General features: G+C 40.4%; 1 protein-coding gene across 1 annotated transcript in view; it reads left to right on the top strand.

The window, feature by feature from the left end:
* The first annotated feature begins 4,203 nt into the window (after positions 1-4,203).
* LOC135548718 (rho GTPase-activating protein 32-like) overlaps positions 4,204-16,841 on the top strand; it is a 226,397-nt gene continuing 213,759 nt past the window's right edge. The window contains 1 exon segment of the mRNA XM_064978581.1: positions 4,204-4,672. The gene's annotated coding sequence lies outside the window, so the exon portion shown is untranslated.

The raw sequence follows: 16,841 nt of genomic DNA, 5'->3' as shown, positions 1-16,841 counted from the left end.
ATGATTAAGGGCTACAGTGCAACCTAATCATTCGATACAGAATAGCCTACTTTTCTAAAAACAAGTTTTTAGTTTCCTAATGTTAAGACCTGCCTCAATACAAACAATGGATTATTTATGTGATGGTATACAGTGGCTTCGGAAAGTATTCAGACCCCTTGACTTTTTCAAAATTTTCAGAAAGAACACAGTGGCCTCCATTATTCTTAAATAGAAGACGTTTGGAACCACCAAGACTCTTCCTAGAGCTGGTCGCCCGGACAAACTGTGCAATCGGGGGAGAAGAGCCTTGGTAGCGGAGGTGACCATGTAACCAATGGTCACTCTGCCGGAGCTCCAGAATTCATCTGTGGAGATGGGAGAACCTTCCAGATGTACAACCATCTCTGCAACACTCCACCAATCAAGCCTTTATTGTAGAGTGAGCCACTCCTCAGTAAAAGGCACATGAAAGCCTGCTTGGAGTTTGTGAAAAGGGACCTAAAGACTCAGACCACAAGAAACAATATTCTCTGGTCTGATGAAACCAAGATTGAACTCTTTGGCCTGAATACCAAGTGTCACGTCTGGAGGAAATCTGGCACCATCCCTACGGTGAAGCATGGTGGTGGCAGCATCATGCTGTGGTGATGTTTTTCAGTGGTAGGGACTGGGAGACTAGGACAACGACCCTAAGCACAAAGCCAAGATAACGCAGGAGGGGCTTCGGGACAAGTCTCTGAATGTCCTTGAGTGGCCCAGCGAGTGGCCCAGAAAGAGCTTGGACTTGAACCCGATTGAACATCTCTGGACCTGAAAACAGCTGTGCAGTGACGCTTCCCGTCCAACCTGACAGAGTTTGAGAGGATCTGCAGAGATGAATGGGAGAAATTCCTCAAATACAGGTGTGCCAAGCTTGTAGCGTCATACCCAAGAAGACTCGAGACTGTTATCGCTGCCAAAGGTGCTTCAAAAAAGTCCTGAGTAAAGGGTCTGAATTCTTATGTAAACCTGTTTTTTCTTTGTCATTATGGGGTAGTGTGTGTAAATTGATGGGGGGGAAACTATTTAATCAATTTTAAAATAAGGTTGTAATGTAACATAATGTGGAAAAAGTAAAGGGGTCTGAATACTTTCTGAAGGTACTGTATTTTACATGAATGTATTAGCTGTTTAAATTGTCGACAAAAGGCATCATTTGGCTGTTCCTTGTGTAGGTCTATCTCAAGTCCCGGCAGGGTGTTAACTAAATTAAAAGTACTAAATAACTTAAAACATTTTTTTATGAATAATAATTTTGAAGATCCTGGTTCCTTCGGCAGCCGGCAGGCTGAGGCCAGGGTGGCCCTCAAGGGGGAATAGCAACAGACAAAGCTGTGCATAGATTTATAAAATAAGCAACACCTGTTCGGACCAATTCCAGAATTTAATGAAATCATAATATATATAAATGTAGCCTTGTTTTATAGTGTTAAATGTTTTTTCTTTGGTACATCATCGTTGAAATTATTATTTAAAGATTTTTAAGGTGGGCCCTCTAGGTGCCACACCCTTGGCTCCGCTTCTGGCAAAATGTCCAACTAGCCCATCAGAGAACAAGGTGGAGCTGTTACCATATTGCTCTAGCTATCTGATGCTTTCAGACTTACACAGGTGCCAGGTGGTAGGGCCAAGGGCTCAATTTGGGATTGGCGTCCGTTTTCAGTCCGTTGAATCGCCAGAGATGCTCATGAGAAATAGCAAATCATGTCTACTGAGATGTTTGCCCTGCTGTCCAAGGTACTGTAGCGTTGTATTGGATAATAGTACCAACTATAGGCCCCTTTCCTTCTCACCTACATACATACACATTTCATGATGGCTCTGCTGAACTTATTGAGTTGACATTTTCAGAATGCTAAAGTCTCATGTAACCTTTACTCTGCTTCAGATATGTTTTGTATTTTGATATAATAAAACTTGTCAAAAAAATTGCATTTTGTTTATGTCATTTGTACAATAGCTCGCCTCTTATTTACCCCAGGCACCAAAATGCTACTGTACTGCCTTTGGGGACACAGACGAAGCCAAGACTTTCCTGAGCCAATTTGGTGTGGTGGCCAAAACAATGTGTGGCACTCTATCTAAACAGGCTGCAATCAAGGATTGATTGACGTTTAGGTAGAGTGCCAGACTGCGTTTACTCATTACCACGCGGCAGATATAGGCCTAGTAGAAGGCTCATCTACTGTCAATGGAAAGCATCGAAGTCCATATAGGCAAGCGGGGACATCATGCATCCCAAAAATCTGTTGGGGGCACAAAGTACTTGAGGATGGCTAGGCCCCCCTGTCTGGAAGTTGGAGAATTGTGCATTTTTCAAACACCCCAAACAGCTTTTCATCTGGAGGCATAATCATTATGATTAATTCTGTGTACAATGTCAATTTTTCTGCATATCTAAGCATACCTCTTGAGCTGTCTAGCCTCCTGACTGAATGATAGTTCTGTTTTTAAAGAATCTAAATATGCTTTTCCGCATCTCTGCTAAAATATGGGTAAAAGATTGAAAGGAATGTGAGTCTTATTCAGTACATTTAGTTATTTATTGCTTTTCTAAAATCTATCAACCTTGCAGCAGGCATACCAGCTAAGATAGTTAGACAAGATAACTACTCTAACTTGATTGATAGCCTGCAATTGCTTCTTGGTAGCTAGTTATGAGGTCGGGAGATCGGAAACCTATCTGGGCTAGCTAAATCCAACTTTATAAAATTGCTAGGTGGCTAACAATATTACAGAGAAACAACAACCATTTAAAAATATATACTGTACCAGTCAAAAGTTTGCATACACCTACTCATTCAATGTTTTTTCTTTATTTTTGACTATTTTCTACATTGTAGAATAATAGTGAAGACATCAACGCTATGAAATAACACATATGGAATCATGTAGTAACCAAAAAAGTGTAAAACAAATCAAAATATATTGTAGATGTTAGATTCTTCAATGTAGCCAGCCACCCTTTGCCTTGATGACAAGTTTGCACACGCTTGGCATTTTCTCAACCAGCTTCATGAGATAGTCACCTGGAATACATTTCAATTAACAAGTGTGCCGTGTTAAGTTAATTTGTGGAGTTTCTTTCCTTCTTAATGCGTTTGAGCCAATCAGATGTGTTGTGACAAGGTAGGGGTGGTAGACAGAAGATAGCACTATTTGGTAGAAGACCAAGTCCATATTATAGTAAGAACAGCTCAAATAAGCAAAGAGAAACGGCAGTCCATCATTACTTTAAGACATGAAGGTCAGTCAATCATGAAAATATAAAATACTTTGAATGTTTCTTAAAGTGCAGTCGCAAAAAGCATCAAGCGTTATGATGAAACTGTCTCTCATGAGGACCCCCACAGGAAAGGAAGACCCAGAGTTACCTCTGCTGCAGAGGATAAGTTCATTAGAGTTACCAGCCTCAGATTGCAGCCAAAATGTAGAAAACAGTCAAATAAAGAAACCCCATTGAATGAGTAGATGTGTCCACATTTTTGACAGGTACTGTATATTATTATCATTATTTATTTTTTAACAGGACAAATCTTAGTGGGCATGTGCCCCTATGCCTTCCATGGGCAATATATCTCTGTGGGCAAGCCTCTTCAGTCATTTTGAAGCAAACTATGAAAGGAGACTTTCCTCTCACAGTCATACCTGCCATTTTTCTGACTTTTTATGGTTTATGTTTCAGCTCAATTCAAGTAAATGTAGGCTATTCTCCAAGGCAACATCTACAGTAACTACCAGTGTAAATTATGGTAATCTAGATGATGCCATTTAGACAAGCTCCAGAGGATGGCAGAGTTGTCTGGTAAAAATACACTACAAAGATGATAGTTTCAGAGCTGGGTTTCCAACCTAATTAGTGTATATAGTGCATAATAAAGAATGCATAAAATGTAGCCAACCAGATTTTCCCAACATATTATGAAGGAGTATCCTTGAGGATTAAATATGTTTCATTTAAACAAACGTCTTCAGTTCATACAATAATTAGCCTACAACTTGCAGCCTAGTAAAATATGAAGTGGCTTTTTTTCTCATTTAGTGTATTAGTGTTTTAAAAAATTGCAATCTGATTGATGCGCAATGTCCTGTGACCGAGCATGCTGGTCGACACAGGCTCATTCCACGAGAGCGCGCACACGGTCACGAACCTCTGCGCGTTCTCAATCACGATTCACTCCGCAGCAGATTCGTGGCGTAACAAATCGTTAAGCGAGAGGCTCCAGTTTGATAGCAAGTTTAGCTATAAAACTGCCCTTACAATAGCTGTAAAGGGAATATCAGTCAACGTTTTCTCAATGAATGGACTGTGAAGTACCATCACATTTGAAGTAAGTTTAGATTTACTTACAAAACACGATAACAGCTGGTTGAACATTGCCCACGAGTCGTGTCCAGCGGGAGTTTTTGAACACACGGACAGCGAGGTTGAGGCGATTTGGTTTATGGAACGTGCCAGTTCAGGAAAAAAATGTAGCTAGCTAACTTAACGTTAGCTATTAGGCTATACACATATCGCGTGTCCTTTTGTTTTAGCTCGGAAGGATCAAGCTGTGTTTATGCAGCTGGCGTGGAAGACACCGGCAGGAGGAGAAAACAGTGGTGAAAAGCGACAGTGATAACCCGAAAAACATCTCACCACCAGACACCGGTAAACAGACATTTCTCTCACATCAGTTAAAGGCTATCTGTGTGGTTCCGTAGTCTGATAGGTAACATTACGTGCATCCAAACTAGCAATACAAAAAAGCATACACATGCGCTAACACATCATAACATGCATGTACGGTCTAGTCAACCGCTGGCTATGGGGCTAATACTATGCCGCTCAACATAACGACTTGCCCAGCGTTTCCCAAACTCGGTACTGTGGTTAACGATTAACTAATTGAATCAGCCCTACACGGGGTAGTGCTTGGACAAAACCATGGCTGTGTTTTGGAAACGCTGGTCTAGTCTATCCAGCAATGGCATTACGCTACAGCCTAGCTAACTAACCAAGAATATACGCTATTAGGATGCTAACTAGTAGGGGGGTTTGATTGATAATGGCTAGCTAACGTTACCTGCTTTGCTGGAGCCTAAATTAACAGAGATATTTACAAAAATGATAAAACAGCGAGGTAACTGATTTGATAATGCAATACAATTGATCCTAGCTATCGTACAGCATAATTGGTAGGGATTTGAAGTCATTCTCAGGAAAACAGATAAACTATAGCCTAATCCAGTCCTAATCTTTAGGTGCGGCAGGTAGTCTAGTGGTGAGTGTTGGACTAGTAACCGAAAGGCTGGATCGAATCCCCGAGCTGACAAGATAAAAACCTGTCGTTCTGCCCTTGAACAAGGCAGTTAAACCCACTGTTACTAGGCCGTCATTGTAAATAAGAATTTGTTCTTAACCTACTTAAAAGGTTAAATAAAAAACTGCTCAAGCCACATCACTAGCTGTTCACAAGACCAGAAAGACTATCTAACTGGAATATTCATAAAAATTATAGTCGATTTAGCTTGGTCCATAGTCTAGGCTTAGAGTAGACATAGTTGAATATACAATTATTTCTTACTGCACATCTCTTGCTATCCGTCAAGTCATCCGTCTAGTTTACATTTGACACAAAGATGTAAAACAATTGTCAAGTTATTCAATAACAAAATCATGGCGATCTAACAGGATACCAACATCAGTCTAAGAAGCTGTCACCAATACCCTTGCTCTCAACTCTCAAGCAAGGCCAGTCTCACCCATTTAGTCATTTCATGTTCACATCAGAATGATTTTTCTGGAATTTCCCACTGACGGATAACATTGTCTGTTTTGTCTATATGCAAAGTTGCATTAATCATCCAAAACACCTCTGCTAATTCGAGGTAATGAATATAAAGTACACTTTTTGCTCATGATCAACCTTTGATTCATATGGTGGTGTATATTCCATTATTACCACTGCATACCTATTTTGATATTACTACAGGCTTCCATCTATAGCCTACAGCTTCAGCTAGTCCATGGCACCAATCTGTCTAACCCTAAAAGCATGTCAGCCTTTAAAGCACTTGAGAGTGGCACATCAATGTTTTACAGAGTAAAACTTTATTGGTTCAGGATGTAATGAAAAGCTTCAGGCTCTCCAACGTGTGCCTTTATTGACAGAATTTTAAGCAGACAAGTGCATGAGAAATGGTAAGAGAATCCTTGCATTTCTATGATTAACATGTGCACAAAAACAGTCTGAGTATAATGGGCCTCATTAAGATTGTTACATGATGCACTAAAGTCTCCAAGGCTTCCCTAACCTTTGACCCTAACTAACAAGGAGTTCCTAACTCTTGAAAGAACAGATCATGTGATCACTCCCAAGGGACACTACCAAGTGACATGACTGGCTCTAGTCAGTCTTTGTTGGATTTTCCAGTGCCACATCATCTAGGCATATATCAGCCATCTTGGCTAAGAAAATACCGGCCCGGAATTTCCATTCCAGCTGTGCATTCCTACAAACGAGCACAGTTGGATAGTTCCTGTCTTCCCCTCCCTCCAACTATGGACACTTCTTAGCAGGGGTTATCTGTGACCATGTTTCATCGAGGAGACAATTGAGGCAACGTTTATCACAGCTGTTATGTACTAAATTATCTTTTGATGTGCCCGTTTCTAATACAGGAGTCTGGCTGCTGTAAACTGCGGACCCAGTGTGCAGGGCACTGACACAGTATTAGGTATGGAATTAGAAACTGTTCAATGTAGGGCTACATCCTAAAACAGCTGTGCAGTCTTGTGGAAACTATCAAATCTAATGTGGTCCTACAAATTGTTTTCAAATTGTTTATAGCCCATAATTTACACTATGAAGGTAGAGATAAAATGAGTTACTTACAGTGCTTTAAAGTATTCACACCCCTTTACTTTTTCCACATTTTGTTGTCATAGCCTGATACCCCATAATGTAAAAGTGGAATTATGTTTTTAGAAATGTTTACAATCTCATAAAAAAATGTAAAGCTGAAATGTCTTGAGTCAATACGTATTCAACCATTTTGTTATGGCAAGCCTAAATAAATTCAAGAGTAAATATGTGCTTATGTCGCATGCAGTGCATTCGGAAGTATTCAGACCCTTGACTTGGTCCACATTTTGTTACCTTACAGCCTTATTCTAAAATTGATGAGGACATTTTTTATTTAATCAATCTACACACAATACCCCATAATGACAAAGCACATTGTTGCAAATGTATTAAAAACAGAAATAGCTCATTTACATCAGAACTTTTGCTATGAGACTCGAAATTGAGCTCAGGTGCATCCTTTTTCCATTGATTATCCTTGATATTTACAATCCAACTGGATTGTAGTCCACCTGTGGTAAATTCAATCTATTGGACTTGATTTGGAAAGGCACACACCTGTCTATATAAGGTCCCACAGTTGACAGTGCATGTCAGAGCAAAAAACAATCCATAAGGTCGAATGATTGGCCGTAGAGCTCCGAGATAGGATTGTGTCGACACAGATCTGGGGAAGGGTAACAAAACATGTCTGCAGCATTGAAGGTCCCGAAGGACACAGTGGCCTCCATCATTCTTAAATTGAAGAAGTTTGGATCCACCAAGACACTTCCTAGAGCTGGCTCCCCACCCAAACTGAGCAATCGGGTGAGAAGGGCCTTGGTCAGGTACATGACCAAGATCCCGATGGTCACTCTGACAGAGCTCCAGAGTTCCTCTTTGGAGATGGGAGAACCTTACATTACATTACATTTAAGAAGTACAACCATCTCTGCAGCACTCTGCCAATCAGGCCTTTTATGCTACTGTGGCCAGGCGGAAGCCACTCTTCGGGTAAAGGCACATGACTGTCCACTTGGAGTTTGCCAAAAGGCACCTAAAGGATTCAAACCATGAGAAACAAGATTCTTTGGTCTGATGAAACCAAGATTGAACTCTATGGCCTGAATGCCAAGCGTCATGTCTGGAGGAAACCTGGCACCATCCCTAAGGTGAAGCGTGGTGGCAGCATCATACTTTGGGGATATTTTTCAGCGGCAGGAACTGGGAGACTAGTCAGGATTGAGGGAAAGATGAACGGAGCAAAGTACAGAGATCCTTGATGAACACCTGCTCCAGAGCGTTCAGGGCCTCAGACTTGTCCTTCTAACAGGACAACGACCCTAAGCACACAGCCAAGACAACGCAGGAGTGGCTTCTAGACAAGTTTATGAATGTCCTTGAGTCCGGACTTCAACCTGATCTACCATCTCTGGAGAGACCTGAAAATGGCCCAGCAGCGACGCTCCCCATCCAACCTGACATAGCTTGAGAGGATCTGCAGAGAAATGGGAGGATCTCTCCAAATACAGGTGTGCCAAGCTTGTAGTGTCATACCCGAGAAGACTCAAGGCTGTTAATGCTGCCAAAGGTGCTTCAACAAAGTACTGAGTAAAGGGTCTGAACACTTACGTAAATAAGGTATTTCAGTTTATTAATACATTTGCAAAAGTAAAATAAGTTTTTTTTTTTGCTTTGTCATTAAGGGGTATTGTGTGTAGATTGATGAGGGGGAAAAACTATGTAATAAGTTTAGAATAAGGTTGTAACGGAATATGTGGAAAAGTTAAATAAAGGTATAAAAAAATAATATAATTTTCAATAGATTTGCACACATTTCTTAACATGTTTTCACTGTCATTATGGGGTATTGTGTGTTGAGGGTTAAGAAAAACATTGAAAAACATTCAATTTAATTCATTTTGAATTCAGGCTGTAATACAGGAACATGTGGAGTAAGTTAAGAGGTATGAATACTTTTGGAAGGCACTGTTTCTCACTACAAAAACAAGGGAGGCCATCTTTCCAATTCCTGTTTTCCACTCACTGAGTCACGCCAAATAGCTGCCACTGTGCCAATGACAAAGCAGAAACCTTAGTCACCATAGTCATTTTAGTGGGATATATGTATCCATTAGTGATGCGTGGTTTGACTCATAACCGTGGGGCGGGCGAGTTTAGGGTAGGGTTGGGCACGAGTACTCGAACAGTCGTCAAAACTCTTATCTTTAACCAGAGAACATTATTTTTCTCAAATACTGTAGTACTCCTTTTTTTTCGTCCTCCCTCCCCCTAAAATGTAAATGTTGTCTTGAAGACCTTAGTTTTCTTTGACTCTAGTGTTCCATTTGTACATTGTACAACATAAAAGCAACCATGCCAAGCATCTGTTTTTCCTGAATTCCCTTTCCCCACAATGTCGCACTCAGTCAATTGCGTTCTGACTGCTCCTTCTACACACACTTGCTGTGTGCACACAAACTAGTGTAAAATGTGTTAATCAATTTAGAAAATTCCATAACAGGCAGAATAAAGTATATTGAACATCTGTATATCAAAAAGAGATTTTGTTTTGTAACCCTGAAAAAACAATTTCAACTCTACAAATTGAGTCGCATATCAGATAATCACTTTTTGAGGTGAACTGTAACAGATGCGAGATGCAACTTTTTTTCATTTGGAAAAATATTCTGTTCGATTCCATTGTTATATTCATTACTAGGTGTGTCTTGACTGATAAGGGCTCAGGAAATAAGTGTCTTGTAATGTTTTTGTTGTTGAAGTTTGTGTGTGGACACCTACTCGTCGAATGTCTTATTCTATAATCATGTGCATTATAATGGAGTTGGTCCCCCATTTACTGCTATAACAGCCTCCGCTCTTCTGGGAAGGCTTTCCACTAGATGTTGGAACATTGCGTCGGACTTCCTTTCCGCCACAAGAGCGTTAGTGAGGTCGGGCGCTGATGCTGGGCGATTAGGCCTGGCTCGCAATCGGAGTTCCAATTCATCCCAGAGGTGATTGATGGGGTTGAGGTCAGGGCTCTGTGCAGGCCAGTCAAGTTCTTCCATACCGATCTCGACAAACAATTTCTGGTTGGACCACACTTTTTAGCGATGTCTGCGCGTTAACTTATAGCCTATACTGATACTTTTCCCCCCCAGTGTTCTCCTTTCTCTCGCTGTGACTGGATTGTGTCATCACAGAAAAATCTACTGTGGTTGGCGCATGCCTCTTGTGGAATGTGGGACTTGTAGTTTTTAAGCAATTAGCAGCGGGGGAACATTTTATTATGGTTGGTTGTAGTCTTTACTCACACACTGTGCTCGTAAATAATTTTTCTGGTTTGACATAACTATTTGTAGGGGCAAATGCTTTTGAAATACTCACAATGTAGAGCCCTGCTGATGTGACGCTTGACATTTAGGTCAAACAGTTCAATCTTGGTTCCATCTGACCATAGAATCTTGTTTCTCATGGTCTGAGAGTCGTTTAGGTGCCTTTTGGCAAACTCCATGTTCCTTTTATTGAGGATTGGCTTCCGTCTGGTCACTCTCGCATAAAGGCCTGATTGGCGGAGTGCTGCAGAGATGGTTGCCCTTCTGGAAGGTTCAGAGTCATCGTCGTGTTCTTTGTCACCTCCCTTACCAAGGCCCTTCTCCCCCGAGCCGCAGGAGTGGCTTCGATTGCTCAGTTTGGCCGTGCGGCCAGCTCTAAGAAGAGTCTTGATGGTTTCAAACTTCTTCCATTTAAGAATGATGGAGGCCCTTCAATCCTGCAGACATGTTTTGTTACTCTTCCCCAGATCTGTGCCTCCACACAGTCTCTGAGCTCTTTCCAAATCATGCCCAAGCAATTGAATTTACCACAGGTGGACAGCAAGTTGTAGAAAACTCTCAAGAATGATGAATGGAAACAGGATGCACATGAGCTCAATTTCGAGTCTCATAGCAGGTTCTGAAGACTTAAGTAGATAAGGTATTTCTGGCTTTTTTTCTGAACCTATTTTCACATTGTCATTATGGGATATTGTGAGGTAGGTTGATAAGGAAAAACATTTTTTACATCCGTTCTAGAAAAAGGCTGTAAATTGACAATGTCTGAATAAGGGTTCTGAATACTTTCTGAATGCACTATACATTCTCAATTTTAAAACAATACTAGTAGACAATGTATATGAGCCTAATTATTATACTATATTTTGTACATGCCTTGTGCTGACATGACATTTGTGGGTGCAATTTCAACCCTTGTTTCCGAGCTGGTGAAATGTCTGGAAGCAGTAGATTAGATCCTTAGCTGAAAACATACACACAACTACCAAGTTCAATGCCAGAAGGTCTGATTGACACTTGGAAATACAGTTAATTGCCTGCGTTGACTGTTCAATGAAACCAGTGGTAAGTGCACCGCAGACTTCTCATTATTATTATTGGCCAACAACTATGAATGTCAATGGTTAACCGTCAGTTCTCACGGAGTCTCAAGTCACTATGGCTATTTGTCCTTTTCCCATTACCAGAATCTGCCTCCCAGACTTGTGGCATCTTTGCCTCAATTACCCATTGCAAAGTGCTCTGTTTGACCTCCCCGATAGTTAGCTCTTGTGCGTAGCATTAGCCCCCTGGCCAATGGTCAGATCTTCAGTTGTAATAAGTACTCCAGTTAAGTCTGTTTCAAACATTTGCTTGGTGGATTAAGGACATCTTAGCAGACTTTGAACTAAGCTGTCACATTACTGGTTACAAATTATATCACTGGTGCACAATTAGCATATGATATTTGTTGATGGTTCCACAACTGGATCTACCACTACTCAAGTCGTTGCACTCTACCCGATGATGTGAAATCAAGTGTGTTACATGCTTTATTCAACATGCATATGAGTAGCAGACCCTGCAGCAAAGATTACCCTATTGTGCTGAGAGAGTGTGAAGAATCAAATCCTATGGGAAGAGTGTGATGAGTTGGTGGCAGCCTTTTGTACATTCGAATGCCTTAATTCCATGCAAAATACTTTGTTGAATACTTTATCGAGTTTACCTCCCAAATTGGAAACATTTGATGTGGTGTTGTGTAGTTTTGGTCATTTGAATGACCAAAAATGTATGAACTCTGTGTATTGTTATTTTGGAGATCGTCTAGGCATACAGTTGAAGTCGGAAGTTTACATACACCTTAGCCAAATACATTTAAACTTAGTTTTTCTAAATTTCTGACATTTAATCCTAGTAAAAGTCTTAGGTCAGTTAGGATCACCACTTTATTTTAAGAATGTGAAATGTCAGAATAATACAGTGATTTATTTCAGCTTTTATTTCTTTCATCACATTCCTAGTTGGTCAGAAGTTTACATACACTCAATTAGCATTTGGTAGCATTAGCTATTAAATTGTTTAACTAGGGTCATACGTTTCGTTTCGGGTAGCCTTCCAGAAGCTTCCCACAATAAGTTGGGTGAATTTTGGCCCATTTCTCCTGATAGAGCTGGTGTAACTGAGTCATGTTTGTAAGCCTCTTTGCTCGCACACGCTTTTTCAGTTCTGCCCACAAATTTTCTATAGGATTGAGGTCAGGGCTTTGTGATGACCACTCCAATACCTTGACTTTGTTGTCCTTAAGCTATTTTGTCACAACTTTGGAAGTATGTTTGGGGTCATTGTCAATTTGGAAGCCCCATTTGCAACCAAGCTTTAACATCCTGACTGATGTCTTGAGATGTTGCTTCAATATATCCACGTAATTTTCCTACCTCATGATGCCATCTATGTTGTGAAGTGTGCCAGTCCCTCCTGCAGCAAAGCACCCTGACAACATGATGCTGCCACTCCCATGCTTCACGTTTGGGGTGGTGTTCTTCTGCTTGCAAGACTCCCCCCTTTTCCTCCAAACATAACGATGGTCATTATGGCCAAACAGTTCTGTTTTTGTTTCATCAGACCAGAGGTCCTTTCTCAAAAAGTATGATCTTTGTCCCCATGTGCAGTTGCAAACCGCAGTCTGGCTTTTTTTATGGCGGTTTTGGAGCAGTGGCTTCTTCCTTGCTGAGCGGCCTTTCAGGTTATTTCGATATAGGACTCGTTTTATTGTGGAACATGTCTCCTTCCTGAGCAGTATGACGGCTGCATGGTTCCCAGAGTGTTTATACTTGTGTACTATTGTTTGTACAGATGAACGTGGTACCTTCAGGCGTTTTGGAAATTGCTCCCAAGGATGAACCAGACTCGTGGTGGTCTACAATTTGTTTTCTGAGGTTTTGGCGGATTTCTTTTGATTTTCCCATGATGTCAAGCAAAGAGGCACTGAGTTTGAAGGTAGGCCTTGAAATGCATCCACAGGTACACCTCCAATTGACTCAAATGATGTCAATTAGCCTATCAGAAGCTTCTAAAGCCATGACATAATTTTCTGGAATTTTCCAAGCTGTTTAAATGCACAGTCAACTGAGTGTATGTGAACTTCTGACCCACTGGAATTGTGATACAGTGAATTATAAGTGAAATAATCTGTCTGTTCACAATTGTTGGAAAAATTACTTGCCATGCACAAAGTAGATGTCCTAACCGACTTGCCAAAACTATAGTTTGTTAATAACAAGAAATTTGTGGAGTGGTTGAAAAACGAGTTTAGTGACACCAACCTAAGTGTATGTAAACTTCTGACTTAAGCTGTATATGATCAGAACACTTTTTTTTGAGATTAGTCTTATTTACGTTTTTACTGCAAGATATGAATTGCCACAATGTTCTAAATAAAGTAAATAGGCCACATTGTTTTAAGATAATTTAAAAAAAAAGTTAAATATAGAAAGGTTTCAGTCTTATCTTTGATTTTATATAGCTTACATTTATTTAAAATTGTCATAGGGTCGGGCCCTATAAACTCACCTGTTTAATACTTTGGCTGATCTCTTTTTCCATTTCAGGGTTTCACATCCTGTGTTCTATTTTTTTTAAATAGAAAAACATCAACATTAGTTCTTAAGTCCACAACAATGCTTAAACCACATCAGTAGACCAGTTTGAGGTCTGGGAAAAATCTGAGAAGTCGATTTTTGGGTGCAGTTACCTTTTCAATTCAAGTGACCACATTGCATGGGGCTTTTGTTTAGCTGTGTTTGTGTAGTGTACGTGATGGTAGAGTTTGCAAAACAAATACCCGTTGGATTGATGACTTTGTAGTTAACATTTCATTGTGAGTTTTTTCGGAATGCCTTTCCATCTGGAGTCACAGTGGTAAACCGTACACACGCAGAAGAGGGTGTTCTCGTTGTCTATTCAGAAAGTTGCTGGAAATACGAATCACATATGCATTCTGTTCATGTCTTATGATAAAGTTTTGCAAATTAATACATTGTTAATACATTTTTTTAATTTTGTTGAATTCTGTTTTAATGCCTGGATTCCATGAGGGCCCTCATTTATTGTATTTGGACCAGAGTGAGGCTCTCCACTAATTATTGTTCTTGCAGTGATGATTCTTCATTGAATGTTTTCGTAATTTATCTGCAGATAATCGGCGAAATGTCTAGGCCTATACAAATTAGGGGGCCAAATGGACAGCTCTCTCAAGATTTGGTATGCTACATTGACTGAGGAGACGAGTCGCTCACTTTAATGTCACTGTCTGGCAAGCCCCGACATCCTAGGAAAGGAAACCTGGGAAATCCTTTGTTTTACTTGTCCCGATGCGATACCATGGACACACAACCACATTGAGTGATTTATGAATGGCAAAGGGATATATGAGATCGAATTTATTCAATCATTTCGACTCATCGTAGCCACTTAATTTGCACGGAACAAAAAAATAAACCATGTTTTCCATATGCACAAAAAGCTTATTTACATACCTGTTTGTGAGCATTTCTCCTTTGCTAAGATAATCCATCCACCTGACAGGTTTGGCATATCAAGAAACCGATGAAACAGCATGATCATTACGCAAGTGCACCTTGTGCTGGGGACAATAAAAGGCCACTTTAAAATGTACAGTTTTGTTACAACATAATGCTGCAGATGTCTCAAGTTGAGGGAGCGTGCAATTAGCATGCTGACTGCAGGAATGTCCACCAGTGCTTTTGCCATATCATTTAATGTTAATTTCTCTACCATCAGCCACATGTTTTAGAGAATTAGGCAATACGTCCAACCGGCCTGACAACCACAGCGTCGTGTTGTTGAGCGGTTTACTGATGTCGACGTTGTGAACAGGGTGCCTCATGGTGACGTGGATGGGTTATGGTATGGGCAGGCCTAAGCTACAGACAACCAACACAATTGACTTTTTATAGATGGCAATTTGAATGCACAGAGATGCCGTGGCAATGTCTTGAGGCCCATTGTCGTGCCATTCATCCGCCGTCATCACATGCCATGTCGCAACGATCTGTACACAATTCCTGGAAGCTGAAAATGTCCCAGTTCCATGGCCTGCATACTCACCAGACATGTCACCCATTAAGCAAGTTTGGGATGCTCTGTATTGTCGTGTTTGACAGCGTGTTCCAGTGTACGTGGAAATTCACGATCATCATGCTCTTTCCATCCTCTAAAGAAATGTGACAAACCAACCAAGGTGCACACAAATTGTACCTTAATCGCTCGCTTTGTGACTGACAGGCACCTATCCTATCAATAGTTTGCTAGAATATGCATGTTAATTATAGTGGGAGAGGGCTCAATGGAATAGTGACTTAACTTTCAAGTGGAAAGTTGTCTAGTTAATATGAAGTGGAAAGAGTTGCAGGCTATAATTTGGCTGTAACCGGCTGATTAGCCTTCCCACTAGCAGATATCAGTGTAGTTGATTGAGGAATCATGGAGTGATTATCTAACCAATCTAGGCCTGATGCAAATATGAATGTGAAACGCAATGTTAAAGATTATGTTACTCATTCTGAAAATATACAGGATTTGACTTACTTTCATACTGAGGTTATGGGTTAGGTTGGACAAATCTTACTTCTTACCCCTTCATATAGTTCAGGTTTCTCTAACAACCAGTAGGCCTACGCAAACTAAGCTTTGTGGAAATGACAATACTTTAGATGGGAATGGATGAGCATTGCACGCTTGAAATTCAACATGCTATAGTCTAAGCTCATCACATTTTGTGAGAAAAGATACAAGTGGGTGATTTTACACATTGCTCTACTTTTAGTAGCAGCATGTCATTGACAGCTGCAGTCCTGTAGACCTAGAAAAAGCTCAGCTGGTACTAATCCTAGGAACTGAACACATTTCCATGACATGCATTGAAGATGCCATGTTTGTGTTGCGGATGAATGCTCCTCATTTAAAAGTGCTGCTAGCATTAGATAACACTAACTATGTTGGCCTATGAGAACAGGCCATTCAGCTCATCCAACCTTCCCATATACCTATCTCTAAGTGACCGTTCCTAATGAACATGGAAACAAATGTGATTTCAGGTTCAGGGCGATATCAGGAAGTTATTGTTATAGGACAGTCATTGTGGTGTCTGTCATGGTGTCTGTTACTCATCAGTTAGGGTGTGCAGAAGGTCTGCTGGCTCCTCATTAGCTGTCTCTCCAGGCAGGGTTGCCAGGTCTAGAAAAAATGTGTAGCCCAAAGACCACTGAAACTGCTCACAAGGCCTGAAAACGAGCTCCCCAAAAAATTGCAGCAAGAGTTAACGTATATTAATCCAATAAACCCCTTTTTCCGTAACGTTATCGAGCAAATTAAGGTATATTGACCTAACTTGTAACGACCTATGAAAAATATTATCATTTGGTTTTCTATCAAAATAATAATTATTGCAGGCTAACGTGATGTAATAAGGACATTTTAATATGTTGCGCGAGAAAAGATAATTTGCCGTTAAACTTGGCAGATAAATCAACATCCATTAATGAAAAATTAACTAAATTAACTGTTATGATTGTAAATAAATTCCTTTTGCATATATCTATAGATAAATCTGTCAGGAGAGCGATGAAAGTTGGACAGAGGATCTCAATCTATGCAA

The sequence above is a fragment of the Oncorhynchus masou genome, chromosome 11 (genome assembly GCF_036934945.1).
Source record: "Oncorhynchus masou masou isolate Uvic2021 chromosome 11, UVic_Omas_1.1, whole genome shotgun sequence".
NCBI lineage: Eukaryota > Metazoa > Chordata > Actinopteri > Salmoniformes > Salmonidae > Oncorhynchus > Oncorhynchus masou.
This window is presented reverse-complemented; position numbering and strand designations above follow the sequence as displayed.